The sequence below is a fragment of the Dendrobates tinctorius genome, unplaced genomic scaffold, assembly GCF_039654945.1.
Source record: "Dendrobates tinctorius isolate UK_male_01 unplaced genomic scaffold, ASM3965494v1 ptg000235l, whole genome shotgun sequence".
Lineage (NCBI taxonomy): Eukaryota > Metazoa > Chordata > Amphibia > Anura > Dendrobatidae > Dendrobates > Dendrobates tinctorius.
In genome coordinates this window covers 169,701-192,396 of record NW_027361902.1, presented here as the reverse complement: position 1 = coordinate 192,396, position 22,696 = coordinate 169,701, and the positions used below count along the sequence as shown (strand labels likewise).

The following is a 22,696-nucleotide window of genomic DNA, read 5'->3' as shown; positions in this document are numbered from 1 at the left end:
CTTTTGCGATCGCCGTTATTAACCCTCTAACGGGGACCGCAAAAAAAAAAGACGTGATTGTGCATTAAATTTCTCTTTCCTCTGATGTGATCGCACATCAGAGGAGAGAGAACTAGGGTCCCCGATCCCCCCCGGTACCTCTCCGTGGTCCAGGGTCCCCTCCCGGTGGTCCCGCCGGCGTCCTCCGGTGGGCGCCGCCATCTTGGATCCGGAGAAAATGGCAGGCGCATGCACAGTGCGCCTGCCGGGAATCTGCAGGCTCCGGCTGGCAGATTCCATTCATTCATTTTGATCACAATGATAAACTATCATCGTGATCAAAATAAACAAAATAGTACATAACCCCCCGTTTATCACCCCCTTAGTTAGGCCAACATAACAAAATAAAGAAAATATTTTTTTTTTCAGTTTTCCATTAGGGTTAGGGCTAGGGCTCGGGTTAGGGCTAGTGCTAGGGTTAGAATTAGGAATAGGTTTAGGGTTGGGATTAGGGGTGTGTTGGGCTTAGGGTTGGAGCAAGAATTGAGGGGTTTCCACTATTTACCAACTTTGGGGGTCTAAAAATTGGGTCTAAAAAATCACTTTTGTGGAAATTAAAAAGACTTTTTATTTTCACGGCTCTGCGTTTATAAACTTCTGTGAAGCGCTTGGGGGTTCAAAGTGCTCACCACACATCTAGATAAGTTCCTTAATGGGTCTAGTTTCCAAAATGGGGTCACTTGGGGGGTTTCCACTGTTTAGGTACATCAGGGGCTCTGCAAACGCAACATGATGCCCGCAGACCATTCCATCAACTGCTTCCAAGGGTCAGCCGGGGAGAATGAGGCGGATACAGACCCCGGCGACTGGGTTTAACCCTTGTGGGTGTGGCCGGACGCCCCTTCCTTTTCCTTCCTGTTGGTCAGCTGGGCGTCCAACCTAAAGCATTGTGTCAGAGACACCGCACTGCACTTGCTCATAGAGCCAGTGCGCGTGTCCTGAGTACAGAAGCAATGCTAAGAGTTACCTGGGGAGCAGGGCAGCAGAGGTGACAATACGTGCTACAAGCTAATTGTGTCAGGGTCCAGTCAGCGCTGGAAAGTAAGGAGGCACAGGACCTGTGGACACTGACAATGAACAAGCTTGCACGGGACCTATGGTCATGTGACTGCAAGGGGGCGTGGCTTAGCATCCTGCTTTCAGATATGACAGTACAACTCAGAGTCAGGCAAAACGGAGGTCACAACAGTACGGGCAAATGGAGTACAGGAGGGACAAACAGACGGGAGGTCAGACAAAGCCAAAGGTCATATACAGGATCACAGTACAGTACCAGGGATGAGACAGAGCGGATAATCAGGGCCAAGCAGAGATCAAAACCAAACAGACATATAAGGTACCAGGCAGAATCCAAAGCAATATCCAGGGAACAGACCGAGTCATACACAGAGAATCAAGTAACCAGAACACAGCACTAACACACTCAGGGGTCACCACACAATGCCAAGGGCGAGAGTATAACTGACGGGGATGGGAGCGTCCTGAGGCTATAAGAAGCCTCCCCCAGAACCAGGGAGAGGCCACAATCACAGCCCCAGGTGTGCAGGTAAGCTTGTACCGGGATCACAACCTTTAACCCCAGAAATGCCAGTCAACAGCACTGGTTCCAAACATTAACCCCACGTGTGCGATTCAAACCTGCACTGAGATCATGACACATCGCTTGGGGGGAGTAGTAGGAGGAGGGAATTGGTACTACCCGGTGTTTCCTCCTAACTTTGCCATAGGGGCTCCGCAGTCCGAGGCCCGTTCCCTATGTGCCCAGACAGGCCCGTTGGTCACTTTTTTTTCTCGTTTCCAGTTTACTATTACTTTCCGTCCAGGGTCAAAGAATGTCAAGGCAGACGCCTTATCTCGTAGTTTTCACCCTGTGTCGGCCCCTGAGCCACCGTCCTCCATTCTGCACCCTGGGGTGGTGTTAGCAGGGATCTCGTCTGAATTGGAACGGGAAATTGAGGGGGCCCAGTCGCTGGCTCCTGCGGCCAAGCCGGGGGGCAAGTTGTTTGTCCCAGATCAACTTCGCCTTAAACTTTTGCAAGAGTTCCATGAATCCAAGCTGTGTGCTCACCCTGGTATATCAGCCACGCGACTGGCGGTGGCTAGGATCTTCTGGTGGCCTACTTTTGGTTCTGATATAAAGAAGTTCATTTCTGGTTGTGGGGTCTGCGCTCATTCTAAAAGCTCCCATAGCCGGCCGGCGGGGGGAGCTGATGCCCTTGGAAGTTCCCGAAAGACCGTGGACCCATCTGTCCATGGATTTTATTACCAATCTTCCCTCTTCCAGCGGTAATACGGTGGTATGGGTAGTGGTGGACAGATTTTCTAAGCAGGCTCATTTTGTACCCTGTCCGCATTACCTTCTGCTGAGACCTTATCCAGGTTGTTTGTGCAGCATGTGGTCCGCTTGCATGGGGTACCCCTGAATGTGGTGTCTGATCGTGGTGTGCAGTTTGTGGCTAGGTTTTGGCGTGCTTTCTGCAAAAAATTAGGCATATCTCTGCCCTTTTCGTCTGCATACCATCCTGAGAGTAATGGTCAGACGGAGCGCACTAACCAGTCCCTGGAACAGATCCTCAGATGTCTGACTTCTGCTAGACAGAATGACTGGTGTGATATACTGCCGTTGGCTGATTTCGCCTTCAATAGTCGGGTGAGTCAATCCACTGGTATGTCCCCTTTCTTCATCAACTATGGGTTCAGTCCTCATTTTGGTGAGTTTTCTCGTCTGGATTCGGGGTGTCCCGGGGCTGAGGACTCTGTTCAGCGGTTAAAAGATACACGGGCAGAAGTCCAGTGGCGTATATCTAGGTCTCAAGGCAGTGATAAGTTTTTCGCGGACAGGAAACGAACACCTGGTCCCATGTTTCAGGTTGAAGAGAAAGTTTGGCTCTCCTCGCGAAATATTAAGTTAAAGATTCCGTCAGCGAAGTTGGGACCCAAATTCATTGGCCCGTACAAGATTGTGGAAAAAATCAACCCAGTGGCGTACAGGCTATGCCTTCCACCCTCTTTCAAGATCCCTAACGTCTTCCATAGATCTCTACTGAAACCTTTTGAAGCAGTCCGGGGAGAATCCGAGTCCGCTGCTCCTCCGGTTTCAGTTGAGGGACATGTGGAATAAGAGATTGGTCACATTGTAGAATCTAGGTTGGTACGGCGGTCAGTATAGTACCTAGTTCATTAGAAGGGCTATGGGCCGGAGGACAGGTCCTGGGTGCCGGCCCGGTTGATGCATGCGGATCGCCTGGTTCGGGCTTTCCATGCTAGGTACCTGGGCAAGCCTGGGGGTCCAGAGGCCCCTCCGTTGAGAGGGGGGTACTGTTATGATACCAGTGCTGGAGGACCTGCACTTCTGGGGTTAATGTTTTGATCTCAGTGCAGACTCTTACCTGCACACCTGGGACTTATAATGGTGGCCTCTCATTGGTTCTGGGAAAGCTTCTTATAGCCTCAGGAAGCTCCGATCCCTGTTGTTAGGAGTGGCGGAAGGCACTAAAAAAAATAAATAATTAAAGTGCCTTCACCACTCGGGGTCCACCGTGCGGTGGATGACAAAACCGCTGCTGAGAGGGGCAGAGCACTACAGCGGTGATATGCACAGGGTTCTAACTCACCCAGGTGCAATAAGGCAAGCTCAGTTAAATGACACAGAGCTGCAGGGAAAAATAATACCAAAAGTATCGCTGAGCCTGTTAGCAGCACAGGATCTCAGCGGCACACGTGCGGTAGCCGGAAACCGGAGTAGTTAAGGATAGTCACTACAACCGAGCGGACTTACCGTGCACACGTGTGCTCGGCATCGCAACTGCGCACGCCTGGACAGGCTGCAACCGCAAATATCGCAAGCGCGATGCAGGACGCTAAGCTGCTGGAAAGATGGAGCTTGTGAGCGCTGGCGCTAGCGCAGGTGCTAGCGCAGGTGCTGACAGAATACCACTCACTCACACAGACGTAATAACCGAGGGAAGGGGTTTCATAATGAGTCAGTCACCAGTCCAAGCATCCATCACCAAACACACAGCAGCAGTATAAAAATACTAGCGCATGGCACAATGGCCATTACACACTTTTTATAGCGTACGGGACCTGCCGGAAATCTCCAGAGCCCTGAGCTAAGCCAATGAAATCAGGAGCAGGACCTGAGCACCTGACTCCTGGACTCCAATGGGAGCTCGTCCCGTGGGCATGCTCAGAAGCTGGAAAAAAGGACAGCCTCTGGAGACAAATGTGAGAACCTGGATTCCCGCATAGGCATTTTGGAACCCAGATTCCTAACACCCGTCAGTTATACTTTCACCCTTGGCATAGTGTGGTGACCCCTGAGTGTGTTAGTGCCGTGTTCTGGTTGCTTGATTCTCTGTGTATGACTCGGTCTGTTCTCTGGATATTGCTTGTTGGATTCTGCTTGGTACCTTCTATGTCTGTTTGGTTTTGACTTCTGCTTGGCCCTGACTATCCGTTCTGTCTCATCCCTGGTACTTTACTGCTATCTCTGTGTATGACCCCCGTTTTGCCTGACTCTGAGTATTTCTGTTTAGTGTCCTGCCATCTCTGTAAACAGGATGCTAATCCCCGCCCCTTGCAGTCACATGACCGTAGGTCCTTCACTGTTTGCTAAACTTCAGCTTCCGCAGGTCCTGTTTGTACTTTCTGGCTGTACCTGACCCCGGGCCCCCCTACAGTGCGGGTGAGTCCCTGCTCAGTGGAGGCTGCACGCCGGCACTGACAGGATCCTGACATGGCCGTTGTAGGAATCTAGGAATGTTTTCCAGACTAGCAAGTCTTCCTTCAGTGTGCGAGTGAGCCTAATTCTCTGGCCTGGCAGGGAGATGCCTTTTGTTGCCAGCGATAAACGGCATGAAAAAGGCTCTGCCTGCCGGCATTACGCAGCAAGCATCTGATGGAGGGTGACTTTTTTTAACACCGTAGAAATCTTCTACCATTTGCTGAGTTCTTTGCAATTTATCCTCGGGCAATCTAAAAACCATTGCATTGGTATCTATTTCGATGCCGAGGAAAGGCAGCACATTGCACGGGCCGACTGTTTTTTCGGTAGAGAGCGGTACACCAAAATGACTGGTTAGGAACTTAAATTTTTGGAGGAGGAATGAGCAAAGTTTGGAGTCTTTTGGTCCGACGAACAAAAAATCGTCGAGGTAGTGAACCGTGGAATTGCTGCCAGTTTCGTAATGTACTACCCAGTCCAGGAAGGTACTGAAAAGCTCGAAATAGTGACAGGAGATGGAGCAGCCCATTGGTAGGCACCTGTCAAAGTAAAAGAGCTGGTCCACCTTACAACCTAAAAGGTGGAAGCACTCGGGGTGAACGGGTAATAGGCGGAATGCTGATTCTATGTCCGATTTTGCCAGCAGGGCACCCGGTCCAGCTGATCGCACGAGTTTGACTGCCCTGTCAAATGAAGCATAAGTTATGTTGCTTCTTCCGGGAGTATTGCGTCGTTAGCCGAGTTTCCTTTGGGGTATGAGAGGTGATGTATTAACCGATATTTTCCTGGTTCTTTTTTGGGGACGATGCCTAGGGGTGAGATTCTGAAATTTTTGAATGGCAGCGATGTAAATGGGCCTGCCATCCTGCCTAGTTCTGCTTCCTTCTCGATTTTTTGCCGTAAGATCTCAGGGAATTCGCGAGCGGATTTCAGGTTATTTGCCGATGTTGGAGCGCGGCTACAATTAAAAGGGGTAAAGAAACCGAATTTGAAACCGTGATCAAGGTGCTGCGCTGCCTCTCTATCGGGGTAGAGGCTTAGCTAGAGGGCCATTGCGGTTACGTTCACCGGGGTTATGCCTTGTAGGTGCTTGGCGTGTACATCTAGCTGCAGGGTGTCCGCCTCCGCAGGCGGAGCAGTCGTGCTTATATTTACAGGCCCCGTGGAAGCGGCAGTACGCCTCGTTATACAACAAGCAGGCCCCTAGTCTCCGTACGACCACTGAGTTTTGGTCTGCGGTGGATGGGTAATTAGTGGCCGATGACGAAAAGGGGGGCTGTTTTTGGGATAGCATAAGTCTTAACCAAACGTCCGTCGCTTTTACGCCCCAGCCGAGATCCGGTTGCATGGCCAGCCGCCTGCGTAATTCTTCGTCATACCGCTTCCATGCTGAACCACCGTGAGACTTATATGAGTTATATACAAGGTCCTGGCACATGAATAGCTCGGAACTGCGTTCCGGAGTGTTTCTGACCCATAATGCAGCCTAGGACTGCGAAGGCCTGGAGCCAGATGTTCATTGTTTGGGCTACTTTTGGTCTGTTTCTTTCGTACCCTGTCCCCCTCTCCTTATCTACACACTGTTGGTCTGCCGATAATAGCGACCATATATCCACGTAATCGTTATCCCATATTTTCTGTTTTATCTCAAGATCTACATGTGTACCTAAGGGGCTAATACCGCAGAAAAAAGTGTCTTTGTGAAGGCTAGCTGATTGGGTTGTCCTTGCGTCGGTTGATCCGGCAGGGCGAGTCAGCTGGTGGACTAGCGCCCTGATGGTGGAAGCTAATTCGCCTTCTCCTGCGATGTGTATGGCGTAGTGCTCGCTGAGTTCAGAACACTTACCGCTGTCTGACGCAGGCCGAGTGTCTCCCGGTGGCGGAGGGACTCCGACTCCTGTCATCGTGGCAACTTGTTGTGTGCAGGAAGCCCAGGGAGGTGGAGATAGGGTTCCCTGGCAGGTAGCCAATGACGCAGCACCTGGTTGTAGGCAGCCGTACGCCTGGGCTCCCGTTGCAGTGGATTGTTGATGTTGGCCGGTAGCCCGGGGAGATGAGGGTGGGTATCCCCTGCCGGCAGCTACGGATGGGGCACGTGACAGCGGGGGCTCGTCGCTTGCCTGAGCGGTTACCGCGGATGGTGTCGCTCCAGCCTCGGCGAAGCGTCCTCGGGACGACCGCCGTCTTCTATGGTACCGCCTATCGTGGCTCTCGGAACTGTCGGACCATCCTGACGTGGACGGTGAACGCCACCTGGCGGACCGAGACCTGTGGTGGTATCTATGAGTGCTGTGTCTGCGTCGCCGGGGGGAATATTGTAAGTTAGAGGGGCGGCGAACATGGTTTCGGGAGTTTTCGGAGGAGGATGGGGACGGTCTGTGGCGTATGTGCCTACGACTGTCGTGGTTAGGGAATGTGTCGGTGGCGGTTATTTCGGTGCTAAGGGGGGGGGCGTTGCGCTGGTTGTGGTACGCGGCTGGGGGTGTGGGGCATGATGGCGGTGTTGGCGCTGAAGGGGGGCGAGACGTGTGGGATGTGACGGAGGGGCTTGGGAGGGCGTAGGACTGTAGCCGATTTGAGACTGAGTGTCTGGGGGTGTTGGCGGTGCACCGTTTATTATTGGGGTGTTCCTGTTGCGTGCGACCGTGCGCGTGCTTGATACATACTGCATCGGTTGTGGAGCGCGACGGTCGGTCACCCTGGACCGGTCATTGCGCTCCGCCACCGCGTTGGCGGATGTACGGCTTGACCCCGCGGCCCCCGGTGCGGATGTTGTAGCCACGTTCGCGGGGGGACGTTGCGGGGCGAGTCATGGACGTCTAGTGGCCTGTACTGGGATGGGGGCTGGGTGAGCGGGACCTGAGGCCTAGAGGAGTTGGCTGAGGGGGTCGTGGGCCACGACCTGTGCTGCGCCACGCCGGGTGGGATGGGCGGGTTGCCGCCGGTGCGCTGTGCCCCCAGTGTGGATGCTCAGGCCTGGGGGAGTGGGGCATAAGATGGTGGGCCGGGTAAAAGGGGCCTGATGGTGTGGCCTGTGCGCTGTATGGGCGTGGAGGTGCGCAGTGCTTCCCTGGCCCGTGCTGCACTCTAGACAGCAGCGCAGGCCTGCGGACCGGTAGTGGGCGGGGTTTCCCAGGCTCGCACTGAGCTCTGGGTGACGGGGGGGCCTGTGTAGCGGAAGTGGGTGGGGCCTCTGCTGCACGTGCGAGCTGGGGCCGGAAGTGACCGGAGCTCGCGCGGCTGTGGAGGAGGGAGTCGGGCACACACATACCCGACGACCGGCTACCCCGCGGCCGGCAGCAGCGCCCGGCAATGATGGGTTTCCTTTGGGTAGGAGATTGCGATTGTGAGCCCCAATGGGGATAATGACAATTACGTTTGTAAAGCACTGTGGAATTAATGGCGTTAGATAAGTGAGTAATATCAATAAATAAAAATGGCAGGGGGAAGAAAAGTGTGCAAGGGCACAGTAAAGAGACTGGGTAGGGTATGGGGGACAGTATTTGTACCGACAGGGCACTGTAGGGGCAGTATAGGGGAAAATGTATCAGGGGGCACACAGTGTGACAATGTTAAGAATGGAAAGGAGAAGACAGTATGGAGGACATATCCCTTAAGAAGGATAGTATGGAGGACATGTTTTGTGCAGGGAGCACGGTGAGAGGCAATTATTCTATTCAGTAGCATTATAATAACACTTACTTATAAGAGCACCGTGTCAGGATGGCTGGAGAAGAGAGAAGTCTGCAGAGACAAGCTGTGAATGTGAAAAGTCATAGTGGCATCTGAAGGAGAGGAAAGGGAAGGCATGAGAATAGCTACAATCAGAGAAGATGTCACCTATAAGGGAGATTGGTGGAATTTTTTATTTGTGACTCTGTCGGTGTCTCATCAGTACTGTAAATCCTGTACCTCCTGCAGTCTGATGATGGCAATACAATTGCCTATGGGGCTGACCCCCCATTACAGTTGATCATTGCACTAAGCTTGGTGATGTATTTCTGTACTGATGGTGATTCCGGTGATGTATTCATATACTGTTTGTTCTAGTGATGTATACATAGAATCATAGAATGTTGGGGTTGGAAGGGACCTCCGGGGTCATTGTGTCCAACCCCCTGCTCAATGTAGGAGTCACTAAACCATCTGAGAGAGATGTCTCTCCAGTCTCTGTTTGAAGACTTTCGTTGAAGGAGAACTCACCACCTCTCGTGGCAGCCTGTTCCACTTATTGATCTCTCTCGCTGTCAAAAAGTTTTTTCTAATATCTAATCTGTGTCTCCTCCCATTCAGTTTCATCCCATTGCTTCTCGTGTTTCCATGTGCAAATGAGAATAAAGTTGACCCTTCTACAATGTGACAGCCCTTCAAATATTTGTAGACAGCTATTAAGTCTCCATTTTAGCCTTCTTTTTTGCAGCTAAACATTCCCAGATACTTTAACTGTTCCTCATAGGACATACTTTGCAGTCCGTTCACCATCCTGGTAACTCTTGTCTGAACTTGCTCCAACTTTTCAATATCTTTTTTTAAAATGTGGTGTCCAGAACTAAACACAGTATTCCAGATTAGGTCTGACCAACGAGGGGTAGAGGGGAAAATGACTTCATGTGATCTAGACTCTATGCTTCTCTTTATACATCCTAGAACTGTGTTTGACTTTTTTGCTGCTGCATCACACCGTTGACTCATGTGCAGTCTGTGATCAGTTAATATACCCAAGTCTTTTTCACATGTGCTGTTGCTTAGTTCTATTCCTCATTGTCATGGGGTTACCTCGACATTGTGGGGCCAGAAGATCGGTGCTGAGAAGAAGCACTTCTCCTTCATTTTAAATGTGTTTATTTCTTCTGGCAGAACAGGGGTTAATCGGCCATATTGGAAATCCCTGTGCTCAGCTGTGCTTGCTTCGCCACTCCTTTCCCCTATATAATCAGGGCTCTGTTACAAATCCTTGTCAGAACTAGCATTTGCTGCATGGCTAACAGAGGGAGAGGAGTTCATATGAGAAGAAGAGTTGGAGGAGTTATCTGTGACTGTTACTTGGATTGTATGTGTGGTCACTTTTTATCCTTCTCTATTTTGGTTTATTCCCTTACCTTCACACCCGGGTGCATTCTTCTGTTATATGTGAGTGAATATTTTGTATGCCTGGAGTTTTCTGTTAACCCTTGTCCGTGTTGCCTTGTTTGTTGGGTTGGTGTACTGCAGTGCACAGCAGCACCCCTCTTCCCTGGGTGGGGGAAGAGAACAGAGGAAGGGCTAAATTAGGAGATAAGGCAAGGGCGGAGGCCCTGGAATCTTTGCCATCTGAAGTATCACTTCCATTCTGTAGATATAATTTTCATTTTTCTTGCCCAGATGTAGAATCTTGCATTTCTCCCTGTTAAATACCATTATATCAATCGCTTATCTAGATCCGTCTGAATCCTTTCTGTCTTCTCTAGTGTTAGCTACCCCTCCTAGCTTACCTTCAGTTCCCTTATCTAGATCATTTATAAAGTTACACAACACTGGGGCCAGGAGAGAGCCTTGTAGTACCCCAGTTGTAACAATGGGCCCAGGACAGAGCCTTGTGGTACCACACTTTTAGCACAGAGGCTAGGACAGAGCCTTGTGGTACCCCACGTGAAAAAAACTTCCAATTTAATATGCAACCATTTATTACCACCCTTTGGGTTCAATCACTAAGCCAGTTATGAATCCACCTAACCGTAGCCTTGTCAATCACATACTTGGTCATTTTTTTAATAAGGATTGTGTGAGATACTTAAATAAATGCTTTGCTGAAATAGATATACTATATCTACCGCAGTTCTCTGATCTACCCAGTCAGTGATTCTATCATGGAAGAAAATTAGATTAGTCTGGCATGACTTGTTTGCTACAAACTACTACTGGCTCTGGTTAATTACTGTATTCTTATCCAATTACTTACATACATGCTGTTTAATAATTTGTTCACAGATATTTCCTGATATAGAAGTAAGGTTCACTGGCCTGTAATTTAATGGCTCCATCATCTTTCCTTCTTTTAATATGGGGACAACATTTGCCCTTTTCCAATCTTCTGAGACTTCTCCTGTTCTCCAGGATTTTTCAAAGATTCTGGCTAGTGGTTCTGCCATTTCCTCTGTTAACTCTTTCAGAACCCTAAGATGTAATTCATTAGCTAAGTGTTCCCTTATCATCTCTCTGTTTATGGATAGTGTGGATTCTTTTATTCCTTCGATGGCACCGTGAAGATCAGCGGATGTTACATTTGTTTTCCTAGAGAACACAGATGCAAAATAGGAATTTAAAAGTTTGTCTTTCTCAATAACATTTTTTACCACTTCACCGTTATCATCTTTGACTTTTCTTTGGCATACCACCAAAATGCTTTTTTTTGCTGCTTTTCATTCCCTGCAGACAGCATTATATTATCCTTTAGATATGTCCCCGTAATTCCATGTAATATAAATTTATTTTTTCCTATTTGACAAGTGATAAGTTCTGTGTTCATCCATCCTGGTCTATTTAAATGATTCCTATTCTTCCTTCTATTTGGGATCATTACAGATTGTGTAGTGAGAATTTCATTTAGCAAAATCTCCCATCCTTCTTGGACATTTCTGTCTTTTAGAACATCCAGCCATTGGACCATTGGCCATTTCCTACCCTGTTTCTGAGTCCATTAAAATCTGCCTTTCTGAAGTCCAACTTTAAAGTCTGAGTCCTCGCTGATCTTCCTATGTGGATTCATAACTGGCTCAGTGATCATACTCAAAGAGTGGTAATAAATGGTAGCACATCCAATTGGAAGAGTGTTTCAAGTGAAGTATCATGATGCAAAGCTAGAAGGGATAGCTAATACTAGAGAAGACAGAGAAAAAATTCAGAAGGATCTAGATAAGGTTGAACAATGGGCAGCGACTAATAGAATGGTATTTAACATGGAGAAATGCAGGAATCTACATCTGGGCAAGAAAATTACATGTATGGAATGGGAGGAGTAGAACTAAGCAACAGCACATGTAAAAAGTTTACTAATAGATCACAGACTGCACATGAGTCAACAGTGTGTTGCAGCAGAAAAAAAGCCAAACACAGTTCTAGGATGTATTAAGAGAAGCATAGAGTCTAAATCCTTGTATATGTCCCCCATCCTGGTATATGCTCCAACATCCTGGTATATGCTCCCCCATCCACATAGATGTCCTTCATCCTGGCATATGCTCCCCCATCCTTGTACTGTATATGCTATCCCATCCCATCCAGGTATATGTCCCCCATCCTGGTATATGCTCCCCCATTCTTGTATATACTCCCTAGATGCTCCCCCATCATGATACATATGCTCCCCCATCCTGGTATATGCTTCCCCATCCAGGTATATATTCCCCCATCCAGGTATATGCTCTACTATCCTGGTGTATTCTTCCCCATCTTTGTATATGCTTCCCCATCCAGGTATATGAACCCCCATCCTTGTATATGCTCCCCCAATCCAAATATATGCTCCCCCAATCCTGGTATATGCTGCCTTATCCAGGTATATGTCCCCCATACTGGTATATGCTCCCATATCCAGTTATATGCTCTCCCATCCTGGTATATGCCCCCTATCCTTGTATATGCCCCTCCAACCAGGTATATATACCCCATCCTGGTATGTATGCCCCCATCCTTGTATATGCTCCTCCATCCTTGTATATGCTCCCCCAATCCAAATATATTCTCCCCCAACCTGGTATATGTATGCTCCCACATCCTGCTATGTGCTCCCCTATCCTGGTACATGTCTCTCATTCTGGTATATGCTTCCCCATACTGGTATATGCTTCCTCATCCTGGTGTATGCTCCCCCATCCAGATATATATATTCCCAGGTATATGCATCCCCATCTTTGTATATGCTCCCCCAATCCAAATATATACTCCCCCATTGAGGTATATGCTTCCCCCTCCTGGTATATGCCCCCATCCTGGTGTATGCTCCCTCATCCTGGTATGTCACTCATTCTGGTATATGGTCCCCCATCCAGATATATGCTCCCCTATCCTGGTATTTTCTCCTCTATCCTGGCATATGTCTCTCATTCTGGTATATGCTCCCCATTCTGGTGTATGTTCCCCCATCCTGGTATAGGTTCCCCCATCCTGGTATATGCTCCCCCATCCTGGTATATGTATCTCATTCTGGTATATGCTCCCCATCCTGGTATATGCGCCCCCATCCTTGTATATGCTCCCCCAATCCAAGCATATGCTCCTCAATCCTGGTATATGCTGCCTTATGCTGGCTCCAACCAGGTATATATCCCCCATCCAGGTATATATGTTCCCCATCCTGATATATGCTCCCACATCCAGGTATATGCTCTCCCATCCAGGTATATGTTCCCTATTCTTGTATATGCCCCTCTGTTACGTGTTACAGAACCACTCAGCACCCAGAATATGTTGTGCAGTTATATGTATGTATAATAGGTTCCATGTGAGATGCATGTCCCTAATGCATCAGCCCACAGGCTGCTCCCCTGGGCAGAGGGGACACGATATTCTCCTTTTGTCCGCCCTCCCCCCACCTTTGTAATTCCCACAGTAAACATCGGCAGGCTCCGGCCACCTGCGGCTATTGTAATGTATGTCTGGCCTGCCGCTTTTCTATTGGCCGGCCCTCTGTATCTCTGTGATATATTCTGTGTCCTGTGAGTAAAGTGTTGTCAGACTGGAAATACGTGGAGAAGCAGTGATCTTTTATATGCGCCCATGTAACCAAGGAATTCCAGCCAGCGTCATTCATTCAGACTCCAGCCAACGCAGAGCGGACCTCCGAAAACACGGGGTGGTACTGAAAGAGGTACCCCAGCTTGGTAGACCCCGTTACACTGGTGGCAGCGGCAGGATATGATACCCCTTCTACAGGAGGAAAGGAATGAATGGAAAACAACTAACAGAAGTTAAAGAGGACTACATTAAAAGATCTGGTGAAAGCCCGAGGGTTGATCGCCAGCAACAAAACAAAAGCGGATTTGATAGCAGCCATCATGGAACACGACAGTGCAGCGCCCCACAATATGAATGTGGAGGAGACTGAATTCCAGAGGGAGGTAAAGAACAGACTGGCGTTCTATGGCCCAAACCCTGTGGTAGAGATCATACGAGAGGTGATGGCTGATGTGCGTACTGATCTGAAGGAAAGGATGGCCGAGCGGACCAGGATAGAGCTAGCCAAGATGGAGATGGCAGAGCGGACCAAAGTGGAGCTAGCCAAGATGGAGATGGCAGAGTGGAGAGAGGAGAGTCAGCGAGCAGGGGGAGCTCTGGCCTTCGACCAGGTACCTTCAACAGTAAGCCACAAAAAGATCCAGTATAATGCCTTCCGACAGTTGGGTGAGGCAGAGGAAGACATTGATCATTTTCTGCAGGACTTTGAGCGGCAGTGTGCCCTTCATCAAGTGAAGCTGGGGGAACGGGTTCAGATTCTGGCCAGCAAGCTCACAGGCCGGGCAGCGGCCGCCTATCGCACGGTACCTGATGAGGACTGTATGGACTATGAGCGGATCAAAGAAGTGATCTTGGCCCGCTTTGCGCTGACACCAGAGGCATACCGCCAAAAGTTCCGCGGACTTCTAAAGCGCGTAACCGATAACCACGCTGAATGGGCCTGTAAATTACGGCGGTCACTGCTACAGTGGGTACAAGGGAGCCAAGCAACCACTAAGGAGGATGTCCTCCAGCTCTTCTTGTTAGAACGATTCTTTAATGGACTAACCCCCGAGACACAGGAATGGCTTCAGGACAGGCGGCCAACGACTCTTGAGGAAGCCACTCGTCTGGCCGATGAACATCATGATGCCAGGAGGCCGCAGTTGTCCGGATCAAAGATTGTCACTAGTGGTCCGCCCATGGACCTGGAGGGCCCCAAACCACCGAAGATTGTAGGGGGACCAGCTAGAAACCCGGCCTACCACAGTCCCCCTGGGGCGCGATGCCACACCTGCCGTCAGCTGGGCCTCCTGCAAAGACAATGTCCCAACCGGACTCAGCATACCCAGTGGCCAAAGGCAGGAACAGCTACCTTCAGCCGGGCTGCTGTACACTGCTACCAAGGTGAAGCTGACCCGGCATTGGGGGCTACGACTAACCAAGGGGTGGAAGAGATGGAGGAAGAGCTGCATGAAGTAGACCCCGTGCAGGCAGCCCGGGCAGATAATCGACAACAGCATCGACAGGTTGTGTGAGTTAATGGGAAACGTATACAGGGACTAAGAGATTCCAGAGCAACTTTGACCCTTGTGAAGCCTCATCTCGTCCGGGACCAAGAGAAGACGGACCGGACAGTGGCAGTCCGTGTAGCAGGGGGAGCCATACATCAACTGCCCACTGCCAGGATTCACCTGAACTGGGGAGTCGGGGATGGCCTTGTTGAGGTCGGCTTGATGGAGGATTTGCCTGCAGACTTCTTGCTGGGAAATGACTTGGGACCCATGTTGTCTGCATTCTCGGTGGCCCCTTTGGCTGAGACATATCCTGTGACCAACCGGAGACAAGCTCGAGCTGCGGAGGTGGAATCACACTCAGAGGAGTCCCAGGTAAGACATCCCAGCCCTACACATATTCCCATAGCCAGACACATTTCTTGGGCCACCCCAGATGAATTTAAGAGGGAGTTACTTGAGGATCCTTCATTAGAGGGATATCGTGGGAAGGCACAGGAGGGGAGAGGGGTACTGGAAGGGGAACAGTTTGTATGGAAGCAGGGACTCCTATACCGGATCACAGAGCAGCACCACACAGGGACGAGCCCCACTATAAAACGACAGCTGGTAGTTCCCAAGAAGTATAGGCAGGAGCTACTGCGAATCTCTCATGACATACCCTTAGCCGGGCACTTCGGCGTCAGTCGCACCAGGCATCGTCTGACACAAAACTTCTTTTGGCCGGGGGTAACCTATGATGTTCGTCAGTACTGCCAGACCTGTGACAGTTGCCAGCGCATTGGCAAGAGGGGGGATCGATGCAAGGCCAAATTACACCCCCTCCCCATTGTGGAGGAACCATTTAGCCGAGTAGCGGTCGATCTGATAGGGCCATTAGCCAAACCCAGTCCGTCAGGGAAAAAGTATTTATTGACAGTGGTAGATTATGCCACACGGTATCCAGAGGCGGTTGCGTTACCTAGCATCCTGGCAGAGACGGTGGCGGCCGCCCTGTTCCAGGTGTTTTGGGTTGGATTTCCCCGGGAGATTATCTCGGACCAGGGTACCCAGTTTACAGCAGAGGTGACCAACCAACTGTGGAAGCTGTGCGGCGTAAAGTCCATTAGAAGCGCCCCGTACCACCTGCAAACCAATGGGTTGTGTGAACGCTTTAACGGGACATTAAAACAGCTCATTGGGACTTTTACCAGGACCTACAGGGACTGGGAGAAATTCTTGCCACACCTCCTGTTTGCCTATCGGGAGGTGCCCCAAGAATCCACGGGGTTCTCCCCGTTCGAGCTGATATACGGGAGACGGGTAAGGGGACCCCTAGACTTAATGCTGGAACACTGGGAAGGGGAGGGCCTCATAGAAGGGGTACCTATTGTATCCTACGTGCTGGAATTCCGGGACCGCCTACAGGAGCTGACTCAGGCAGTACGTGAGAACATGCAGGCGACCCAGCGGCGCCAGCACGTATGGTACGATCGGAGGGCCAGAGAGCGCACTTTGGAAATAGGACAGAAGGTCCTGGTGTTAGAGCCCACTAAGCAGAATAAGTTTCAAGCTGCATGGCAGGGGCCCTACCAGGTAGTGGGGAAAATAGCCGACACAACCTATAATGTCGCCGATTGTGACGATCCCAGGGTTATCCGCATGTTCCACGTGAATATGCTGAAGCCCTACCGGGAGCGCCCTGAAGAGGTAGTGGCCATCTGTGCACCTGAAGCAGAGGATTTAGCCGGACTTCCCTTGCTGGATGTCTTAGGGGAAAGGACTCAGTTTAAAACATGGGACCAGGTACACTTGGGTGAAGACCTAGGCCCCCGGAAGAGACAGCAGGCGGAGGAGTTGTTGAGGCAGCGACAGAGGATGTTTTCGGGGAGATCAGGGTACACTTGCCTGGCACAACACAAGGTTGAGACCCAGGATCAGACCCCCCTGCTACAAAACCCCTTCCGCGTCCCTGAGTCTGTACGAGAGGGGATGCGACAAGGGATACAAGAGATGCTGCGTTTAGGGGTCATTGAAGAGTCAGATAGTCCCTGGGCATCTCCCGTAGTGTTAGTGCCCAAGAAGGATGGGACTACACAGTTTTGTGTAGACTATCGTAGGCTCAATGAGAAAACAGTGACTGATGCATATCCCAAGCCGCGTGGGGATGAGTTGTTAGACCGGCTGGCGGGGGCAAAGTATTTGACCACCATCGATCTATGCAAAGGCTACAGGCAGATTCCCCTTAGTCCTGACGCTATTCCCAAGTCGGCATTTGTCACCCCGTTCGGCTTATTCCAGTTCCGAGTTATGCCATTCGGGATGAAGAATGCCCCGGCGACCTTCCAAAGGCTGGCTGACCGGCTTCTGGATGGTCTCCAGGACTATGCTTGTGCCTACCTGGACGACATCGCCATCTACAGTGCGACATGGGAAGAGCATCTAAATCACCTAGAGACAGTATTGGACAGGATCCACCAGGCTGGAATCACCCTGACCCCAAACAAGTGTCACGTGGGCAAAGCAGAGGTTCAGTATTTAGGGCATTGGGTGGGAAGTGGGAAACAGCGACCAGAACCAGCCAAGATTGAGGCCACAGCCAAATGGCCCATCCCACGCACTAAAACCCAGGTCATGGCGTTTCTAGGGACAGCGGGGTATTACAGGAAATTCGTTCCCAATTACAGCAGCGTAGCCAAGCCTCTCACTGATCTGGCCCGTAAGAACCAACCCAGCCAGGTAACCTGGACCTCAGAGTGTGAGGAAGCCTTCAGCCAGCTAAAGGACGCCCTCACCAATACCCCTGTATTGGCCGCACCCGATCCAACTAAACGTTTCCTGGTTCACACAGATGCTTCTATGTTTGGATTGGGGGCAGTACTGAGCCAAGTCGGGCCGGACGGCCAAGAACACCCGGTAGCTTACCTGAGTTGGAAACTACTGCCCCGTCAAGTAAGCTATGCGGCCATCGAGAAGGAGCGCCTGGCGGTAGTATGGGCACTCAAGAAGTTGCAACCATATTTGTATGGACGACAGGAGGGAAAACTAACGGACCATAATCCCCTAGTCTGGCTTAATCGGGTCTCCGGAGACAATGCTAGATTGCTGCGGTGGAGTTTAGCCCTACAACCTCTGGACTTCACCATCCACTACAGACCCGGCAAACAAAACGGTAACGCCGATGGACTAAGTCGACAAACGGAACTTGTACCAACCCCATAAACTTCGGTCATCCCCAAACCGATCCGTTGAGGATCAGACTGAGTATGCCGATCGCGTCGCTGAAAAGGGGAGCCGTGTTACGTGTTACAGAACCACTCAGCACCCAGAATATGTTGTGCAGTTATATGTATGTATAATAGGTTCTATGTGAGATGCATGCCCCTAATGCATCAGCCCACAGGCTGTGCCCCTGGGCAGAGGGGACACGATATTCTCCTTTTTTCCGCCCTCCTCCCACCTTTTTAATTCCCACAGTAAACATCGGCAGGCTCCGGCCACCTGCGGCTTTTGTAATGCATGTCTGGCCTGCCGCTTTTCTATTGGCCTGCCCTCTGTATCTGTGTGATATATTCTGTGTCCTGTGAGTAAAGTGTTGTCAGACTGGAAATACATGGAGAAGCAGTGATCTTTTATATGCGCCCATATAACCAAGGAATTCCAGCCAGCGTCATTCATTCAGACTCCAGCCAACGCAGAGCGGACCTCCGAAAACACGGGGTGGTACTGAAAGAGGTACTCCAGCTTGGTTGACCCCGTTACAGTGGGATATTAGGGGTATTAGTCCGGTAGCTCTGGCTGACGGAATGATGTGGGATATTAGTGGTAGTAGTCCGGTGGCTCTGGCTGACGGGATGATGTGGGATATTAGTGGTAGTAGTCCGGTGGCTCTGGCTGACGGGATGATGTGGGATATTAGGGGTAGTAGTCCGGTAGCTCTGGCTGACGGAATGATGTGGGATATTAGGGGTATTAGTCCGGTAGCTCTGGCTGACGGGATGATGTGGGATATTAGTGGTAGTAGTCCGGTGGCTCTGGCTGACGGGATGATGTGGGATATTAGGGGTAGTAGTCCGGTAGCTCTGGCTGACGGGATGATGTGGGATATTAGGGGTAGTAGTAGGGTAGCTCTGGCTGACGGGATGATGTGGGATATTAGGGGTATTAGTCCGGTAGCTCTGGCTGACGGAATGATGTGGGATATTAGGGGTATTAGTCCGGTAGCTCTGGCTGACGGAATGATGTGGGATATTAGTGGTAGCAGTCCGGTGGCTCTGGCTGACGGGATGATGTGGGATATTAGGGGTAGTAGTCCGGTGGCTCTGGCTGACGGGATGATGTGGGATATTAGGGGTAGTAGTCCGGTGGCTCTGGCTGACGGAATGATGTGGGATATTAGGGGTAGTAGTCCGGTGGCTCTGGCTGACGGGATGATGTGGGATATTAGGGGTAGTAGTCCGGTGGCTCTGGCTGACGGGATGATGTGTGATATTAGTGGTAGTAGTCCGGTAGCTCTGGCTGACGGGATGATGTGGGATATTAGTGGTAGTAGTCCGGTGGCTCTGGCTGACGGGATGATGTGGGATATTAGTGGTAGTAGTCCGGTGGCTCTGGCTGACGGGATGATGTGGGATATTAGGGGTAGTAGTCCGGTGGCTCTGGCTGACGGGATGATGTGGGATATTAGTGGTAGTAGTCCGGTGGCTCTGGCTGACGGAATGATGTGGGATATTAGGGGTAGTAGTCCGGTGGCTCTGGCTGACGGGATGATGTGTGATATTAGTGGTAGTAGTCCGGTAGCTCTGGCTGACGGGATGATGTGGGATATTAGGGGTAGTAGTCCGGTGGCTCTGGCTGACGGGATGATGTGGGATATTAGGGGTAGTAGTCCGGTAGCTCTGGCTGACGGGATGATGTGGGATATTAGGGGTAGTAGTCCGGTGGCTCTGGCTGACGGAATGATGTGGGATATTAGGGGTAGTAGTCCGGTGGCTCTGGCTGACGGGATGATGTGTGATATTAGTGGTAGTAGTCCGGTAGCTCTGGCTGACGGGATGATGTGGGATATTAGTGGTAGTAGTCCGGTGGCTCTGGCTGACGGGATGATGTGGGATATTAGTGGTAGTAGTCCGGTGGCTCTGGCTGACGGGATGATGTGGGATATTAGGGGTAGTAGTCCGGTGGCTCTGGCTGACGGGATGATGTGGGATATTAGTGGTAGTAGTCCGGTGGCTCTGGCTGACGGAATGATGTGGGATATTAGGGGTAGTAGTCCGGTGGCTCTGGCTGACGGGATGATGTGTGATATTAGTGGTAGTAGTCCGGTAGCTCTGGCTGACGGGATGATGTGGGATATTAGGGGTAGTAGTCCGGTGGCTCTGGCTGACGGGATGATGTGGGATATTAGGGGTAGTAGTAGGGTAGCTCTGGCTGACGGGATGATGTGGGATATTAGGGGTAGTAGTCCGGTGGCTCTGGCTGACGGAATGATGTGGGATATTAGGGGTAGTAGTCCGGTGGCTCTGGCTGACGGGATGATGTGTGATATTAGTGGTAGTAGTCCGGTGGCTCTGGCTGACGGGATGATGTGGGATATTAGGGGTAGTAGTCCGGTAGCTCTGGCTGACGGGATGATGTGGGATATTAGTGGTAGTAGTCCGGTGGCTCTGGCTGACGGGATGATGTGGGATATTAGGGGTAGTAGTCCGGTGGCTCTGGCTGACGGGATGATGTGTGATATTAGTGGTAGTAGTCCGGTGGCTCTGGCTGACGGGATGATGTGGGATATTAGTGGTAGTAGTCCGGTAGCTCTGGCTGACGGGATGATGTGGGATATTAGGGGTAGTAGTCCGGTGGCTCTGGCTGACGGGATGATGTGTGATATTAGTGGTAGTAGTCCGGTGGCTCTGGCTGACGGGATGATGTGGGATATTAGGGGTAGTAGTCCGGTGGCTCTGGCTGACAGGATGATGTGGGATATTAGGGGTAGTAGTCCGGTGGCTCTGGCTGACGGGATGATGTGGGATATTAGGGGTAGTAGTCCGGTGGCTCTGGCTGACGGGATGATGTGGGATATTAGGGGTAGTAGTCCGGTGGCTCTGGCTGACGGGATGATGTGGGATATTAGGGGTAGTAGTCCGGTGGCTCTGGCTGACGGGATGATGTGGGATATTAGGGGTAGTAGTCCGGTGGCTCTGGCTGACGGGATGATGTGGGATATTAGGGGTAGTAGTCCGGTGGCACTGGCTGATGGGATGATGTGGGATATTAGTGGTAGTAGTCCGGTAGCTCTGGCTGACGGGATGATGTGGGATATTAGGGGTAGTAGTCCGGTGGCTCTGGCTGACGGGATGATGTGGGATATTAGGGGTAGTAGTCCGGTGGCTCTGGCTGATGTGGGATATTAGGGGTAGTAGTCCGGTAGCTCTGGCTGACGGGATGATGTGGGATATTAGGGGTAGTAGCTCCCCCATCCTGGTATATTTGCCACTATATTGGTATATATGTAAGGAGATAGACTGGACCTCGGGTACCTGCATGTTGGGTCCAGAACTGGAAGGGCTGCATCCTCTGTTCCCGGGGGGAAGCCTGAGTGGGGCGGACCTTCCCCTGCTGCCTGGGAGAAGCCAGAGAGACAGAGCTTCCTTTTGACAAGAGGGGGCGGGGAGAGCCAGAAAAGGGCATGCAGCAGCTGGCAGATAAAAAAAGAAAGCACGTGAAACAAGGGTGTTTGGCACCCGGGCAGAGGAGCACGCAGAGCGGTGAGTAGCATGCTCTTCTTCCTTTGTCCCCTGTACGGAGTACTGACGCTGCGAGGGGTCGCATAGAAAGAGCCCTGTCGCCTGCAGAGCCAAGCGTGTACAGTAGCACGCCGGAGAGAGACTGCTGCGGAACCGTGCAAAGCAGGGCTGTATATACTCTGGGCAGAACCGTGCAGCGTTGAGCCGAGTACATAGAGAAGAGACGTGCACACTGAGTAGAGCAGAGCCAGCCGTGCAGTAGCCAGAGAGAGAAGTGCCAAGTCCTGAGAACACCAGCAGCATGCGGGCTAGTGCCAGTCGTCGCCCGCTGCCAACTGCAGGAACCAGAGAGAACGGGACAGCGAGGGTCAGGTGACTGCCAGAAAGCAAGGCACAGAACGCTCTGTGTCCATGAGTGTAACACACGTGCCCCATACGAGTGACCGAGGACAGGACAGGCCCTTGTACCCTGACCGTGCCGTTAAACAACTTCTGAGCCACATGGGGCCCATACCAGATCGTGACCCCTTTTACCGTCAGCCACTTTGGGCTCACTTGACCGACACTGTGAGGAGAGTTGTGCAGGAGATACGTTAGGCTTAGACAGTAGTCGTGGAACTTACCTTTGTAAGAACTACAGTATATGGACTAGGGGCAGTGGAAGGTACCGGAGTCCGACCACTGTCACCAGAAGATGGGGGTATTGGTGTCTGCTTGACCCCATTAATGAGGACACTGCGTTGCCGTCACCGTTGAGTTCGCAGCAGGAACTGCATTATTAGGACTTCCTTATACTGTATTGTAATGGGGTCTTCTGTGCTGCAATACCTCTTACATTACCACCCCGTGTTTCAGGAGGTCCACTCTGCTTTTCCTCACTTGATGAAGGACACTGGCTCGAAAGGCTTTGTAACATGAGAACATATAAAGGATCACTGCTTCTCCACGTATTTCCAGTGTGACAACATTTTACTCACCGGTCTCAGAATATATATACATACAGAGGG

At 51.0% G+C, this 22,696-nt stretch overlaps 1 protein-coding gene across 2 annotated transcripts in view; it reads right to left on the bottom strand.

Moving 5' to 3' along the window:
- Nucleotides 1-22,132, bottom strand: part of LOC141060321 (uncharacterized) — an 85,782-nt gene extending 63,650 nt beyond the window's left edge. Inside the window, exon 1 of one of the 2 annotated variants that reach the window (XM_073556517.1) lies at nucleotides 21,483-22,132. The gene's annotated coding sequence lies outside the window, so the exon portion shown is untranslated. Of the gene's footprint in view, nucleotides 1-6,611; nucleotides 9,357-21,482 lie in introns of those variants that run through there. The other variant, XM_073556518.1, reaches the window with a different exon arrangement.
- Nucleotides 22,133-22,696: the final 564 nt, after the last annotated feature.